General features: G+C 40.7%; 1 protein-coding gene across 6 annotated transcripts in view; it reads left to right on the top strand.

Moving 5' to 3' along the window:
• The window catches only part of grip2b (glutamate receptor interacting protein 2b), a 221,402-nt gene that overhangs the window by 74,441 nt on the left and 128,511 nt on the right, over positions 1 to 18,450 (top strand). The gene's annotated exons all lie outside the window — the stretch shown is intronic.

Raw genomic sequence — 18,450 nt, 5'->3', positions numbered from 1 at the left:
CTTGGAGAAACCTGTCGGCCCGATTATGCCACCTCGCTGCTTATACGGATTTTGTAATCACGGTAAACATACATTTCCAGAGCTCCTCTAGATGACATCATCCATGACCCCATGTTGTGGTGTGTCTGCCTCCATAATGGTGCAATGTGGAGAAACATTCAAAAGAAGCACATCGACGCGTAACAGTGACGCGTCCCACAGTATATTCATCAGTTCATTTTGGACACCTCACTGTCCCCTGACCTGTCCTGCAGCAGTGGTCCACTGATCGCCCGTTTCTCTCGCCCGAGTCCTCTTGAGCTTCTCTCTGTACCTTTCAGCAACGGATCTAATGACTCAAATATTTCAGCCGCTCTAATTCTAAGCAGTGTGAAAACCCTGGTGAGAAAATTACTAGTGAAGCCCCTATGACCCACTTCCACTGGCTGGCAGCAAGTTCACCTCCGCGATTGACCCAGAAGGTTCTGGCACTTCACATGCTTCTCCTCATGTGCTCACACCATCCGATTTTTCCGCGGCACGGTTGGTTCAATCATGAGTAATTGTTTTGTGGCCTCTGATAGAATAATACTGTGTGCTGGGAACCTGTGTTTGCTGCCCATCAATCAGTTTGTTTTTGCACTTGGCCTGGAATATAATTGCTATTACAGGGGTGTCTCACATTAAAGTCTTAAGGGACTGGAGAATTCTGGCACTGTTGACATGTCCGAGACCTTTTTATTTCTTTTTTTAAATTATTATTCTGCAGGGACAGAAAAGTTTGGCTCTCAGTTTTCCTGTGACACTGTTGTCTGTTTGCCAGTGTTTGCTGGATTCCTGTTCACTTGACTTAATTAGTTAGTGCTAGCGTTTAATTAGCTCTGAGCTGGTTAGTGTTGATGATATAGTTCGTTGGGCACCTCATGTTCTTCAAAGCCTTTGGAAAGTGTTTCACAGAGTTCAGACTGTTTGAGGTTTATTTTTTAACTGCTGAACACAAACAGCTCAGTGCGAAGCGAGTGAGTGTGGTGGGAAATGCATAGAGAAGCGCTAAATGTAAATGTGTGAATGGGGGAAGTGTGGCCATATTTCTCTCCCCCCCTCACATGCATCCTTTCATCAAACAATCTTTCTAATCACTCAGCAGCAACTGCAGCAGCCAGACTTCAAACAACATCAAGCTACCATCAGAGAACCAAACATTACACTGCAGGTGGGAAAAGGTCACTTTGAAAACAAGAGGAAACACCAGCATATCTTGGCAAACATCCCTTTACGTGCCTCTGTTTCTGCCCCATGGATACAGTTCTTTTTCTTCTCTAATGCCATGTGTCATTTGCCGGATGCTGTCATCCTTTACAGACTGGAGATCATACTGTAAACATTTGCCTGGCATGAATGCAGACAAAGGGTCCGATCGTTGGATTCCTTCGCTTAATGGACCTCTGACATGTTAGAGGGTAACAAGACTCTGAAAAGGAATATGTGCTTTCACAGTCATTCAACTCTTTCGTCATTGTACCTTCATTTAATGGCTATTGATTTTAGTTGCAGCCAGAAACGTCGCCCTTCTAATCCACTGCATTGTTACTAACTGTATCACAATTTCACTGCAATCAGTCTCAGATCCTGTAGAGGCAGACTCGACTAAGATTTGTCAGCCCTTACTTGGTCTGAAAAATGCTCTTGAGTTACAGAGTCCTTGCTGTAGGTGAGCGGTTCCTGGATGGAGTAGTGAGTGCAAACTGCAATAAGTTTTGCTTTCACTGGACAATTGTTGCGTCCCGCGTTTCCACTCTGACAAATGTGACGTGTGAACTTGTAATGCCGGAATATTGCCACGAGGCACTGGCCAATCTGTACTGTAAATCTGTAATATCTGTCAGCCTCCCTAAGTCTTCCTTGTTAACTGCAGCTCTTATGGCATTTTTCCTCTTCGGTTAAGTGCAATAACTGACAGATGGTGATGGGCACAAACCTACAAGAGGAGAAAAGCATGGAGCACAGTCTGTTGTCTCTGAACAATAGATGTGTGTGTGTGTGTGTGTTTCCATGTCATGTTGAATGTGTGTTAGGTGGGCGATGGCAAAGATGGGAAATTACTGGGTGCTGGAAAATGAATCTTGCCTCTAGTTGAGGCTGAGACATCATATGTGTCTCAAAACTTTCCAGAATGTCACTGCGCAAAAGTGACTGACAGTTAATCTACCAACCATTAACCAGTGCAACATTTAAATAAGCAGAGTGGAGGTGCCCTGCAGCAAAAATTCAAGTTTACCTCAGGCAGATGTCTTGAAAGGTAGAATGCAGACTACATGCAATCGGAGGAGAATAGCAGCCCACATGCTGACACGTGCATGAAAAGCCAATTGCTCGAGCATGATGTTAAGTAGCTGCAAACATTTTAGTCAGTTCGCTTTTGACATTGTAATTCTGAGGTAAACCTCCTCTGTACGTGGATAATAAGAATCTGGATATTCATAGCATTGGTATGAAATGGGTGTCTCCAAAAAAATTTCTCCACTAAAAGTATATATTTATATTTATTTATATTTTGAAGTACAAAACCAATCATGGCTGAAGTACAGTAATTGGTCAGAGATCACTAATCGTAGAGGTGGAGCAGATTTTTGCCGCTATGTGCGGGTGGTTTTATGGTGGTTTAATTGAATTTGCGATTGAAATCAGTTAATTCGAATTGGTTCCAACAACACAGCTAAATATCGATGCAATTTTATTATTATTATTATTATTATTATTAATTTAAAACAATTTCAGGAACCTAAATATGCCCCAAAGATGTTGAGCCTCTGCATTATTGCCAAATAATGTCAATAATGACTTTTGAGTTTGAACAGGTGTTGGCATTTTTCTTTTCTTCCTTTTTATTTTCCCTACAACATTTCTAAAGGCTAAACATGACATTAATATCTCCTACAAACAGCAGGTTCCAACTTACAATGACGAAGAGAAATTATTAACTACAACTTTGATCTATTTTGGCTTTTGCTGGTGTGTTGTCCTGCCACAATGACAGACATTTTGTAGTCAACTTTAATTCTAATAATTGTATCGTTTGTTAAAAATAATGGCCCTGGCAGGTGAGTATAACAAGGAATTTGCTGTTGGTTCTACTCTGCATAAAAAAAAAAAATGGTTCCCTGGTTTGTTTACAACAAGTGAAGTGGCCGACAGGCCTGTTAACTGGAAGCATAATGGATTAAAGGGGGGAAAAAGTTTATGAGCCCTTTTCAACAAGCTGATTAAGGGCGAAGAGGCTGAACAGCATCCACAACTAGCTCAATGGCTACATGAGCATCAAAAGCGTAACAGAGAGGGGAGGTAATGGAATATGCCACTTAAAAAACGGATCACAACAAACAAGCAAGACGCCAAACAGGTCGGGTAATGAAAGAGGATGTTAGAACCCTGCTCCATGCTGAACCTCAGCCTGAGGTATATAATATGAACATCACTGCCTACTGCCAAGTACTGTGTACAACACATCCATGTCAGGTTTCCTTTTAGCTGACTGAATATCTGATCTGAGGAAAGTATTACTGTTTTTAAACATTATACATCCATACAAATTCATAGATGATCAGCAAGATGTAACACGATCCACCTCTCGGCAGCTCACTGCAGGTTTCCCTCCGGAGAATTTAACCCTCTGGAGTCTGTGGTACATATCTGGTCGTTTTCGAACACTTTTAATTTTACCATTTAGTTTTCACCTTTTCTTTTTTTTTTTTTTTTTTTTTTCAGCACAACCTCACCTGTGTGTTAATTTTTTCATACTGTATTAACGCATTGGAACGCACAAAAGACTTTTGTTTGTTTTTTTTTTAACACCTTTGTTTTCCAGCGAAATAAAAACACAAATAAAATAAATGAATTAAAAAAAGTGAAATATTTGAGACGAAGCATCACTAGATGCGTCCTAATTTGTGCAACTGAACACGCGTGAACCATTTCTCATAACTCTGGTTTTGCTTGGCCTATTGACACCATTCAAAAAGCGCTTTGTCTTCCTTTTATGTTGTCTTAAAGATTTGGATGTGCCAGCGCATCCATCATCTGCAGAAGGTTAATCAAAGGCACATGATGCCAATGATGCACAAAACGCCTGCACAAATGTCTTTCTGCCATTGTCTTGCTGAGTTTGACATTAGTTTATAATTGTTGAACCTTTTCAATGCATCATGTTACTCTGTCACTACATTAATTTTTCCTACGTTAATTTTTCTTAAGTTAATGTTGGCTTAACAGCTGGGGGTAAACCCCAATGTCTATTCAAAACTTTCAAAGACTGGACTTGTCACACTTAAAAATAGTTTTCACCCCCCCCCCCATCCCAGATTTGTAGTTTTTGACATTCTGAAAGGAAAATGCACCTGACAACTGAGTAGAGTGTGGTCAACTCACTGAACGACTAGAAGTTTCTGAAGATGGACAAGGCCACAATCCAGCAAGAACAGAAACCCTTGGGGATTCTGTTGTAGAAATCTTTCCCTCTTCCCTCTTAGTCTAGTGTTACTAAATTTTGATGAGTTGAAGACAGGACTTGTGTTGAATCATCTCTGTTTAAAACATACGGGCACGGATGTCGGTGTCTTCTCCATTTTATGTGTCAGACCTCTTCTACTCGTACTCAAACTACTTGTGAGAACCCACCCTCACAAAACGTGCACACAGTGGTCAGTGCTTACTCCTTTTCCCTTTGAAGCTGTTTGTTCTTTGAATTTGGAAACAGTGAAATCATTTTATTGTATCTTATGTGTCGACCTTAAGCATCCTGTAAACCTCACCCACACACCCTGCGACTTCTCGTCCTCTCTGTGACCTTGTCAATAAGCCCATCTTGTTTGCCTGTTTGTTAATTATCTAACCATATGACTTAATTTACTCTATACCCACAATTCTTGCACCAAAGCAAACATGGATAACAACCAGCAGCTTGTCCATTTTAAGTCATAGATTCATGGATTATAAGTAGAGCAATTTGTGCTGTGAAAAGTTTTGGATAAGAACCTGAGTGTAGAGCTACAGAGAAATTGTATTGGATTCAAGATTCTTTATTGTCCTTTCACACATGAAATGACTATGGCTGAAATTAAAATTTGTTCCTCGCCAGCTCCTGACAGTGGACAAAATAGTCAGAAAACTACAAATAAAAAAAAAACTGTAAATATATAGCGAGAACGAAACACACAGTGAAATAAAGTGACAAGTGAGTTTAAGGGGACAGTTACAGTCATTGAGCAGTGGTCTTCTCATGGAGAGAGGCTTAAAATGAGAGTGAAGGGCTACAGTGTCTGAGCAGACTGTTTACATCAGGTCTTAAAGCTTGTGCAAGGAAGCTGTATCCGCAGCTGATACTCCTGTACGTCTTGCCAGACGGCAGGAGGAGGAACCCCCCTTGAGAGGGGTGGTGAAGGTCCTTTATGACGGAGATTGCACTGCGTATGCAGCGCTGCTGATAGATCTCTTCAGGAACGGGAGAAGGGTCTTAAATCTTGTCGAGCTGTTGTTAGTCCTAGGCCCTGTATCTGCTAAACCAGGCTGTGAAGTGTGTGTCGGGATGTTTTCAATGGTGCCCCTGTAAAATGTGATGAGGTAAGGTGTAGAAAGTCCTGCCTTTTTATCCACATTGGTGACTAGGTTGTGGGGTCTGGACCACACTGCAAGCTACTCCACCTCTATTCAGTCAGTGATTGGTGCTGGATCTACAGTAGCTGTACAGTCATGTGTCGGCAGGCTGAACAGCAGCGGGCTCAGTACACACCCCTGGGGTGAGCCTGTGTTCACTGAGATGAGTCTTGATGTCTGATTACCCACCCTGACTGTCTGCTGCCGCTTTATCAGGAAGCTGAGTAGCCTCAGCTGTTACAAGCTGAGCTGAAGTAATGAAAAGGACTCTGACATAGGTGTTCTTCCTCTCCTGATGTCACAGTGTGAGGTGGAGTGTTGTGGAGACGGCGTCCTCTAAAAAAAGTCATCTAAAGATGCAGTGCACAGAGACTAAGTTTAGGCTACAATTGATGTGCACCCACAGTTGTAAATCATGGTCAGCTGGAAAACTTTGGAAGTTGTTCAAAAAAGTTTGGTTTCATTCTCTGCCCCCACATACTCTTAAATATGATAATGTTCATTTCAGAAACACTTTAAATGTATTGCATGTAGTACCCAATAGTTACCTGCTGCTGTGAGGAACGAAAACCTTTTTTCCCCTTTTGAATAAATAAATGCAAATAAACCTGGCTTCACTGCAGTTAAGGCATAAATGTGAACGACAACAATCCATGACGGTGGTGACTGATTTTGCTGCTCACGACACAGCCATTAAATCAATCCCGTCGTTCAAAGTTGCAATGAAATATACAGACATGATAGGAAATATAGGTGTAGGATTCCTTTACGGGATGGAGCAGATGTTATGGTCTCCTCCTCCTTTCATATGTCCACACACTATATGCACTGTTTGTGCTCTGAAACGCCAGACATCTATTGAACATGCATGTCACACCACTCTACATATAACAAGACACTTACATTACTGAGACCTGGGTGATGCAAACATATTTTAAAGTATCAAAGTGACCTAGATTTCTTATCTTATTGGCTACGTCTTCGACAAGACTGATAGTGGTGTTACCACGTCATCTTCTTAGTGGAACGCTGCCTCACTAACACACACCATGACCTCAAAGAACAGCATTGTGATACGGCACTCGTTCATCATTGTATTAATGATATGGATTTTGATCTGCATCTATTTAATTTTATCCCGTTATGTATTTAAGGATCACATGTTTAGCCAATCTAACTGTTAAACCATTGGCCTATTATCATAGTCCTACTTTTAATGAAGTAGCCAACCCTCTATTTCCCCTAACAATCAACAGGCTCATTATCATCCATGCATCTGATCATAAGATGACATCCAACAGCCAAGTAAATGTAACAGAAGCAGTATTTTGACCCAAATCACAATTTTGCCATCAACTTCAGTTTTTGTGTTTAAACCTGAGAAGGTTGTAATTCTGCTGTTGTTATTGTAACCATAGCAATGATTGCGCACACCACCTAACCCTATTGAAACGTGCGACAACATCCTGATCAGGTGCCACAATTATGATGATCAGCTTTTGTGATATTGTTGATGGCATGTTTTGATTTCTCTTCCCAGAAGCCAAACGTATTTGTTCCACTGGGCAGGTGTTAAAATCCATCAAACAAGCCAACATATTCCATAATCTACTTTCATGTAATCTAACCCATTATAACCAACACTAACCTCATATGACAATCTGCCCTGAACAGTTTTAAGAACATAAATGTGAATGCCGTTTCATGCCGAAACACCGCCTGATGGGTATAAACATAACCCCGCCCTCAGATGCTACAAGTGGGATCGTGTGGAATCAGGAAATTACAAAACACCTCTTACAACACAAGATGTATTTTGTTCTGCAAAAGACAGATTTTAGCACAGATGGCAGTGCAGGTGCTGACATTGTTACACCGTGGACCCAGAGTAACATTGTTTGGGCTACTAGTATTAAGCTTATTTATGAGGGACCAAGTACAAACCTTTTTTTTTTTTTAAAGAGATGCATTGTACTCAGCTAATTTCCATCTGCAGTCCCCACGCAGGTACATACATTACACAACTGAGAGCCCCCTATATCCGTGCATATTGTGGAATAATAATAATAATAATAAATCTTCTTTAGATCTTGTGTTACAGTACGTAGTTATAATATCAAAGCATGGAAGTAATTAGGGACACAATGAACAGTACTATGAATATTTCAGTGCAAAAGTGTGCAAGACAAGTTCAGATGAAGCCAGTGTGTGAGTTGGATGCGTCATATCGGTGCTCTTCAAAATGAATTTTTAGTATCACATTCTGACTTTCCCTCCGCTCCAGCTCAGCACGAAACACTGTGGAAACATAAGCTGGAATTTGAAGAAATGTCACTGGAAGATACCTTCTTAGTTTGTGACTCAGGCTGCTGCAGCCTCCTCGCTTCAGCTGAACTCTACAAGTTATTTTTGTGCAGAACATGAACACGGATTTGGAAACCACTTTAAGAAGACTTTCTTTCAGGCCGCTCTGCACAAAAGCAAGACTAATACCTCAATAGCCCAATTTCAATGTACACACAGGCGCGTCAGGAGGGTTTTAAAACTGTTAAATTTAAAGTGAGCTTTTCATTTAAATCTGGAGTCGCCTGTAACTTCCAGGCCATGTTCCTACAGCATGTTCAACCCAATTGACAGCACTGATACATCATCATGTCTTATGAATTTGATGAATGTTTCAGAAGTTATAAATTAGGAAAATCCCTCTGGTATTGAGCTCTGGATATCAGATGTTATTGCTGCTGTGTCTGTGCGTCGCCTCATGAGACACATTTAGCAGCTAAATTTAGGTGTTAAATCCTCCTTTTCTTTTGCTCTCTCATCTCTCCGCCCCCAGCCCTCTTCTTATCTCCCTCTTCTGGTCTCTCTCCCTCTCTCTGCTTCTCCTTTTTGCTCTCTGTCATCCTCTCTCCCTCATATAGTCTACCCTCAAATTGCTCTCTCACTCTCTGGGTGATACTCCAGCAGTGTGTGGGTGGAGGTTTCATTCCTTCCTCTCTCTTCTCCCAGCACTAGAACTTTCTAACCTGCTGTCACTGACTGCAGCTCTGCATGTCTTTACATTATGGTCTTATGCTGCATGTTGCTTTTGATATTTGATTTGCTTTGTGTTCATTGTTATTCAGGACTGGCAAAATGAAATGTGTTATTACAGCAGTCGCAATTTTACTGACATGATCCAACATTTTCTCAGACCACTGTTAAGGGAGGTTACTTTGAATTACTTTGGTTACATATTACTACTTACCCTGCTAAAAACGTAATATTTATGAAATGTGATCGCTTTTTATTCATGTTCGCAACAAATGTTTTGCGCTGATCACGGTCAAACTAGTGCGATGTTTCCTCTGCTCTGGGCATCGAGCATTTCAATTCTGACACCATTTGTTTTGCTGGTGAGCCAGCTTCACGTAGTACAGTGATGTGAGAGCCCTTTTCAGGTGGAAGGTATTACTGAATTTCCAGCGCTTACACCCACCTGCTTGCTGTGGTCAGCTGGTGGCAGCCAACGAAAGTAGAGTTTTTGTGGATGCTGAAATTAAAGACTCCACTTTCTATGGTGATGATTGCAAATCAAGGTGCTGAAACATGCAGCCTTATCATTTATAGTTATGGCTTTGTTCATCAAACATCGTATGGCATTGCTTTCATTGCAAAAGTCGGGGTGTGTGTTGGGCAAACAAAGTCTGCAACTTGAGATTTTTCTTAAAGGATACTTCACCATTTTTAACTTGCTTTTTATGGCTTTACTTTAGGTGTAAATGTACAATAATGCTTTTATACTTGCCTCTGACTTTACTATATTAAAACATTTCTCTGTTTGTGGCTGGACGAACTCCTCCACATGACATCACCCGGAGGAGGCTGACCATGATTACAGCCTCCATAGTGGGAGCAACAACAGGACATAATCTGAGCTGAAGGTTCCTCCAAGTGATGTCATCTTTTTCAGAAGTAGAAAGATATTTTGGTATACGGAAGTCGAAAGGAAATTTAATGCCAATTTATGTACATGTACTACCTAAACTAGAACCAAAAGAAGCAAGTTCAATATCAGTGAATGCATCCTTTACCTATACATTCCAGCCTGTTCTTATTGTTGAGGCATCAAAAGCCTAAAGAAATCACACGGTATATAAAGTGAAAAGGTTTCATAGGCAGGGGGATGAGGTGGTTAGAGGGAGACTTCACCAGTTTTCAACTTGCTGTAAATGTACATTCATGCTTTTAAACTTTCCTCTGACTTTCCTATATCAACTTTGCTTCTAGAGAACAATCTCCCCCAGATGACCACTCAGAGGAGTCTTCCATCAATAGAAGCTCAGATAACTTTATTGTTACAAACTTCATAGTCTGACCATTGAGATGACATAATCTGAACTGAAGGTTCCTCCAAGTGATGTCATCTGAAGGCTTTTTTCCAATAAAGTAAGGAGATCAAAAGGGAAGTTTAATGGCATTTATTTGCATGTACTAACCAAACTAGCACCTAAAGAGGCAAGTTCAAACCCAGTGAAGGCCTCCTTTAATGGTACAACAAGAACATAATCTTAGCCTGAAGTTGTTTTCCCTAAAGTCGTTCCTGTGATGCCCCTGGAGCGTCCAATAGAAAGCCTGTGGCATTACATGATACACCAAAGGATGTAAAACAGATCAGATCAGTATCTGAAGCTGTGGAAAGAGAATGTGTTGTATATTCTGTCTTTACGGCCTGTGTACACTGGTTTGCTTCAGCTTGTCCCACATCGGTTATTTTATTCACCGTGAGTGAGTACTTCTACTGTACCAGCTATGCTCTTGGCAACTGCAGCAACTCACCCCTAAGTGTCCTTCACCAAATAAGCATTTGCTAGTATAAAAGGTGCCTTTTTTCAATGTGCATGCTTATTTTTAATTTTTTTTTTAAGTAAGGTTAACCAATGAAAACTTGCAGTGTATGCAGCCAGTCTTCTGCAGGACATTTTTGAAGGGACTCCTAGGCACTGGGCGGTAAAACAGCTCCTCAGTATTGAGGCTGAGGATTGAATCTGGTTTGTACGGCAGAGGAGGAAAATTGCTCCAGCCTGAATTACAGACTGATGTGTTTGTGTCACAAATGTCTAATCTCCTGGGAAAGCAGTGTGCAGTAACGATGGAGGTTACAGAGAGGAGCATTTCTGCTGTACTTTTGTGCTTTTCACAAACCCTTTCTACACTCAACACTCCCACATTATTCAACATCAAATATTCATGACAACTGACTGCAATCTGTAATTATGGTCTGTGATTTACTTATGTCTGTCTGTGCAGATTTCTCCAGGCAAGCAACTTAATAACTTACACCTGAAGTCCAACAGTATTTGACTTGGAAACTGTAATATATGAAGGGAATTGCAAAAGTCAATTTGCTTAATAGAAATCAAATGGATAACACAATTTTTTAAATCTCAGAAATCTGATTTATTCTCTAGAATTATTTTAAAAGTTCAGTTTTTTTTTTTTTTTTTTTTTAGCCTGGAGACATGAAATGAAGGTGGAAGTGGATTTTTTTTAAAGAGAAGCTGAAAGGACCAAAGTGGTTTTGGTTGGCCCAGTTCCAAACCGCATTTCTGAAGACCAGAAAGAATCTGAGAGAGAGAGAGAGAGAGAGAGAGAGAGAGAGAGACTCGTGTTGACATTGCACGATGGGTTTGTAAAAATCTCAACAGACGTTGCCCCATATGCAAGTTCACCATGACAGTACTTCTGCTCATGAAGTTCTTGACTTTTTTTTTTTGTTTGTTTGTTTGTTTCAGTGGTTGGTTTTAACCACTGAACATTGTTCGGTTGGATTTCTGCTTTGATTAAACCCTCACCATAATCTCCTCCATCTGATGGAATGGCCACTTGTCTGGATGGGCACTTTACCAGGGTAATGCACACTGTAGAGGTTGAGTGGCAGTTGCCACAGCTCCCAGGGAGAAAGAGCAGTTATATTCTTATGACAAGTCCAGTTGACTCAGGGCTCTGACAACAAAATTGGCAATTTGCTTCCACTTTGAAATGTCTGGGTCAAGAGGTCAATTGGCTGGCAGACATCCATGATAGAAGATAACCATGAATGCCTGAAGATAACCAAGCCAAGCGTCACTAAGCCGTGACTCCCGTGGGCAGGAATTCACTCTGAATTCTAATTCAATTTGATCACTACCTGGATCCATCATATCACAGAAAACATTAGAGACTGGGCCTGATGCCTGTAGCTGGAAGTTAATTACACCTTTTAGGTGCTTTTTAAAAGCACATTTATATTTTGGAGAAGACGTTAATTGTTGTGTACAGTTTGGCAGATTGAAGATCTGCCGTCTGCTTTCCTAATAGACTCCGACCTCTCATTTCATCTGTCAACAAAATTGGCAATTCGCTTCTCGTCTCAAGCATCTGACTGGAGAAGCTGACTCATTTCACCTCCTGTGCCGGAGCTGATGGAGTTGTGTTTGTGTGGCTGCCGATACCAACTGAGAGAGGGAAAGCTGATGTAGATAAGTGCTGGATGGTTCTTGCTGGTTACTCAGTCGTGGGACTGTTTCCTTCATGACGTGATGGTTCCATTGGTTCTATTTGAATATCATAGTTATGATAAAGTGCTGCAGATACTTTATCAGCGACTTCCAGAATTACACACTACAAGTTGGACTGAGGTTTGAGTCAGGCAATTCCAGTCTGCAACAGTAGCTTGTCTGGCTTTTATAAGATTTTCTTATAAAAGATCAATGATAGCTGGGCAGGGCCACACCTGGTGGGGTGGGATTCGCTCCCGCGGCCTTCTGCATCCCAACCCGATGCTCTACACATTGAGCCACCAGGCCCCCCATACTATAATCTTAGTCAAGTGAATTTTATTTATATAGCTTTTCTTTTATTAAGCCGCAAAGCAAATCGATCAATATTTTAACACACAAGTTCCACATAAGACATTTACCTTTAATATTTATTCTATTAGTAAGAAATGATTTTACTAATAGATAAGTCACCTTTGACAGCAGAGGATGTAGAGGACAAAAGAGCAAGTAAGAACAAGATTCATTGACACAATCCCAGTCTTTTATGTCCCATGTAACATGAACAGGTGTGTGAGAAAACACCCATTCAGATTCAACGAACCCTCTCCTGACGTGAAAATAGATGCATATTTCATGCTCAGGACAATACAGTATACAGATATTTACATAGACTGTACTGCAGAAAATGTCTTTCCGTGGTGAAATGTTGAAACAGTGTTTGGAGACAGAGACAGAGATCAGCCGGATGGAGACGTAAGGTACTGGATTCGGGAACGTCTACTTTCTGTTTAAACCTTGATCTCCTGGGGGGAAGGAACAGCGTCAAAGAGATTGCTGCAATCGGTAAGGAGAGGGAAATGAAATAATAAAAATAAAATCCCCCCTCTCTGTTTTTCTCTCTCTCACTGCTTCGTTCTCCTTGATGCTATTTGGAGCATGAGGAACATCATCATGTGTTCTGTTAGAGTCTGTATCTGCTTGGGCTGTCATTGGCAAGAAACTCTTGCTGAAGATTTCATTCTGCCATTACGTATTATTGTCTTTTTTAGGTTAGATTTACCTATATTATTTATTTCTTTCTTTTAAAGTTCCGTTACTATGTTTTTTTTTTTTTTGGTTGGAGGCAAAGAGAAGTTTGCAACTTGTGTAAAAGTTGTTGAGCAGAAAACAGTTGTCAGTTAAGAGAAAAATAAGAAACGCAAAGTAAAAATGTATTTAATAATGTCTGCAGCTACACAGCAAAATGTGACACACTGTGTGTGGAGATGGTACAAGTACACAAACTCAAAACTCAAAAGTGCAAGTATTGGCCCAACAAAAATCTCCACTGCAAAACTACTATCTAGTTTAACCACGTTTTAATTGAATTACAAAAGTAAAAGTACTCCACTAAGAAAACTATGTATTTTTAAACGGCACTAATTGTGGTAAATCTGGCAAAGCGTGTACAGTAATTTAATAAAAACGAGAGTCAAAGGTCACAGTTGGTAAAGATGAAGATAATTGAAGCCATCTAAGCCAGGGGTCTGCAACATGTCGCTCGCGAGCTACCAGTAGCTCGCAACCACTTTCCAAGTAGCTCGCCAAAGGGTTAATGAGTCCGACAGAAATTTGAAAACGTGAAAGTCAAATTTAATTGGTCACTCGGTGATTGAACTTGCATGTCTATTCAACATTTTGAAAGGTTCACAAAAATGACAAACATCATCAGTTTGTGTCGAAATGTTACGACACATAAGCTCTCGGCCAATTCCATTTTCTAAAAGTAGCTCTCAAGGGAAAAATGGTTGGAGAACCCTGCTCTAAGCATAGGATCAGTAGAGACCAGGGTCCACCATTCAGGGCAGGACTCCAGGTACAGGCTATGCAAAGTCCAGCTTTGTCCAGCCACTGCCTGGATGGCTCCGACATTGATTCCGATAACTTCTATAAGTATCTGGGCGTCTGGCTTGATAGCACAGATAGATAGATAGATAGATATTTTTCAAACTGCCGCTATATCTGAGATATGCAAAAGTGTTGAGGACTGCTCATAAGTAATTTACTGCGTTGTGACATTTTTCAAAAAACTTGAGTTTTCTTTATACTATATTGTAAATCCCATAAAGAAGCAATTCACTGAAAAGAGTTAGTACACTCTGACTGCCAGCCTGTGATCAAAGAGAGGCAATAACTTCTGCAGCATGAATATACAATGAGCAGTCTGACTTTATCCTGCATGTTAGACATTTCAAGAACCCCAATAAATAATGCACAAAGACGGTTTATTCTCAGGAACTTCGCCTTTGTGTGATTGTGTCCATCAAACGCAGACTGGCATTTCGGATTGTACAATATAGTCTTTTTGTCTCTGAACTGTGTCAACAAAATGGCACAAAACGTGTTGGTATTAGTTTATGTCTGGGGATGGAAATGCCCATAGCACACAGCAGTTAAGCTGGTTTACGTTGCAAAGGGATGACAAACAGTAGGCCGATAGACCACCGTGTCTTTGGTGGTGTCATCGAGCATTTACAGACCTTTAAAAACTTTTGTTAAAATGAAGTTTTATTTGTCTTTTGAAATGTTATTATTGGCTAAATCTACATGCACTGGAAGCAACCTAATCCAACTTGTGGGTGTGCGGTGATGCAGTGGTTAGAATTGCTGCCTCACTGGCAGAAGATCATGGGTTCAAATCCCACGACTAGCTGTGGCTTTTCTGAGAGTTTGCATGTTGTTCGTGTGCCTGCCTTGGTTTCCTCCTGCAGTCCAAACAAGTACACTTGGGTTAAATGGTGACTTAAAATTGTATAAATGTGTTGCCCAGTGATGTAATCCAGGACCACGTCTGTCACAGAGGTGTTTGCCTGGAATTGGCTTCAAGTATGTAATGGGATATTATTTATGGATAATGTCACATTTTTTAACAAACACTCTAACAAAAAGCACAAAGGACGATAACAGGTAGGAGTATATAGTAGTCGAAGAAAGAATCGTTTTCGGATAGGACCGATATGGGAAGGTGCAAGGAAAACATTTGTCCTTCCCTCCGTTCGTTTGTATTCTCCATTAAGGAGATGATTTGAATGGATAGCAGGCAACACAGATAGCACAGACTGTCGCTGGGATTTGTTCCTCATACAAATGATGAAACTTAAGAGAAAATGATGCTGAAATCTGAGTTGGACGTCTCACCAAGTGTACTGTCAAATGCAGGGAAATTGCCCTCTGGCAATTTCTCTCATGTGGAAACTTGCAGCTACAGACTGTGTGTCCTTGGGAGTCTTTCTTTTGCAGCACTGTTTTTTTTTTTTTAAGCAGAAAGCACATTATTGCATTGAATCGGGCTGGTACTTTATGTCAAATTCATATGTCTTATTGTATAATATGGTTCCAATAGTTGTTTAGTGTCCACAGTTGCCTCTCTCAAGCCACTTCCTCTTATTATAATTGCACGCAAAAGCATTTCATAAGCTGGTTTGGATCGACTCATCTGTAAACACTTTTGCAGTTTAAGCATCTTAGGCCTTTATAGTTATGATTACCAATAATTCACAGGTCACACAGGTCAGATCATTTCACATTGTACAGTAACTTTACAAAAAAAAAAAAAGCTGCCTGTTCTTTCAGTAATTGGTGGATGTTGTAGGTACTTGTCAGTATAACAATGCCAATGATTATAGTGAATTAGCAGCTTTCGCCACGTCGCTTCAGGAGTCGCCACAGAGGAACGTTTGTCGCAAGTTAATTTGGCATGAGTTTTTACGCCGGATGCCTTTCCTGCCGCAACCCTCCCACCTAATGGGGTGGGGATTCGATTCCGCGGCCTACTCTTTCCCAACCTGACTCTAAGCATTGAGCCACCAGGCGTCTAGGATCCAGGTTTTAAGTGGTGGAATTTGAAGGGTATTTCTTCCATTGGGAACCTGTGGACATCTTTGAAAATGTAGCTATTGTGGCCTTTATTCAGAAAATGCCGTGATATGATCCATGTAGAAGTGTCCTTTTTTGTTTCTTTCAAATTAGAGGCTACACCAGGAAGAACACTTCCTTTTTAGCTGATTGCAAAAGCAAAAAAAATGCTAAACTGATATCTTTGTACCCTAATTCACCCGGTGCTTAAAATACACCATTAGTGGCAGTTGGCAGCCAGTATTGCTTGGTTACATCTAGCGATTAAAGAATTATGACAACGGTGGGTGGCATCAGAAATGGCTCAGACACCTGAAGCACCATTAGCAGCCACTGTGTTGAGGTTTAATTAGCTCAGTGTAGAGCCACACATTAGCGTAGATCGAAAAGCAAATTATGGTTGTTGGCAAAAGCAGTGCACTCATAGCTAACTCATAGCATAGCTCACACATCTGTACTCGCTCATGTTTAAGTGGGTTGTGAAAAAGAGCTGCCAGTTTTCAAGTGTGATAAATGTAGAATGTTGATGGTTATTGTTGTAGGCTTCACTATATCTTTGTTTTCTGTTTAGTTGATGGTGGAACTTGTTCATAATGTAGGTTTTATATCTATATTGGCCTGTGATATCCTGTCATGTGCATTTATCCTTTGTTATCCTCCACTGTCATTCATCTGCTTGCCAAATGTTGCTTATAGGAATATAACTTCTAAAATTGTGACCATGCACTGGGGATGTCTCTATCGCCTCAGCCCGCGTCTGGTTGTGCATAGCTCTGTTTAGAAGAAAAGCGTCAAATCAGATGTGACGCCGGTGCTTTTTTTTTTTTTTATGCACGGGCCACTGCGGGAACAACGCAGCCTCTGCCGCCTTCCTTACGGGCCTTGGGAGCGTGATTGGTTTGTTGCTGCACTGTGGGACTGAAGCAGCAGCGGGTGCTGTTGCTTTCGGTTGCATCAGATGTTTAAACAGAAAGGAAATATTTAGAGAAAAGAGTTAGGAAAAAGTTAGAGAAGTTAGGGGTTTGGTATGAAACGGGGAATAACTGGTAGGAATATGATGGATATAGAATGCTGGGGGGGAGGAGAAGGGAAGAGGGAGAAGTTCTGTAAATATTGGAGGAGGGATGGCGATGAAGAGGAAAATTTCAGATAAAAGCAGTTAGAATAGAGAATAATTTGGAACAAGAGACAAAGGTAAGGAGGTGAAAGAAAACAAGATACAGAGGGATAATAAGGGAACGGCTGATGAAGACATGTCCCACATTGGGATTACAGTGGAGACAATTAAAGAAGCATCAGAAAGAAAGAATTGATTGAAAGAGAGGAAGATAATGGAGGACAAAGAAATCAATTCCCTGTCTAAAGGAGGACAATAGAAGACAGTTGACTTAAATGGTACTTAGAGGGGGTTGTCTGAATGGCTTGTAAATGTGTGGCGCTTGCTTTGTCCAAGACCCGTCTGTCTGTCTGTCGGCTCGGTCACGTTGTCTAAATGTTTGTGCATCATACAGTTCGGTGCAGTGTTTGTTTTTCTCTGATTGTTTGTCTGATTCAATCTTGCTGCTGTTTTGTGAGAAGTTTATTTGCTAGCTAGAGCAGTTTTTTTTTTTTTTTTCCATTCTGCAATCTCGTTTTATAAGCTGCTGTGAGTAGGTTTGGTAAATGGTCTTGAGGACATTCTGAAGGTGAGTTGCCACATTGTTTGATGCCTCTGCAAAAATACTAGTAAAAAGTTTCAAAAAATACACACAGATGTTACATTCCTTAAATATTTATGCAAATTTACAATGTGTAGATCCAAAAATGGGAAAGACGAGTTCACTTGAGCGAGTGCTACATAAGGTTACTGTCAAAATTGCTACAACAGAACCAGCATCATTGTATTTTATCTTTCACACATTCGTCTATACGGTTGAAATCTGCTGTCTACATTATCCACAATGCAACTGGACAGTCGGCAGTTGTGGTCAGAGATGTGGGCGTCTCACGATAGCAGCTGGCAAACCCCCATGTTCCCAACTCCGCTCTGTAAACAGTTGTACAACACTTTTAAAAAAAGTGAGACCAAGAAGCACTTGTATAGCAAACAGCATATGTCCTTAATGACTTAGTTAAGAATTAGGTAAATGCACCATTAGAGTCTTAGTTTTACCACTAGAGTGTGTGAGAGACAAAAATCCCACTCACCACCCTCACATCTCGAGATCAATATTTCCAAGCTGCTTTGGAATTCCCTCACCTCCATATCTGCCCACACACACATGCTTTCCTCCCACTCGCTGTGTTGCCCTCTTCCTTTTTTTTTTTTTTTTTTATTCCAACATTTCTCCATCATCACTGTCCCTGCATGTGAAAGTTGGGTGTGGCTTCAGCTACTAATGTTTCATTTAAGATCATTTGGAGCCTG

This window comes from Channa argus, chromosome 5 (genome assembly GCF_033026475.1).
Source record: "Channa argus isolate prfri chromosome 5, Channa argus male v1.0, whole genome shotgun sequence".
Taxonomy (NCBI): domain Eukaryota; kingdom Metazoa; phylum Chordata; class Actinopteri; order Anabantiformes; family Channidae; genus Channa; species Channa argus.
Note: the sequence above shows the minus strand (reverse complement) of the source record. Positions and strands in the feature narration are given on the sequence as shown.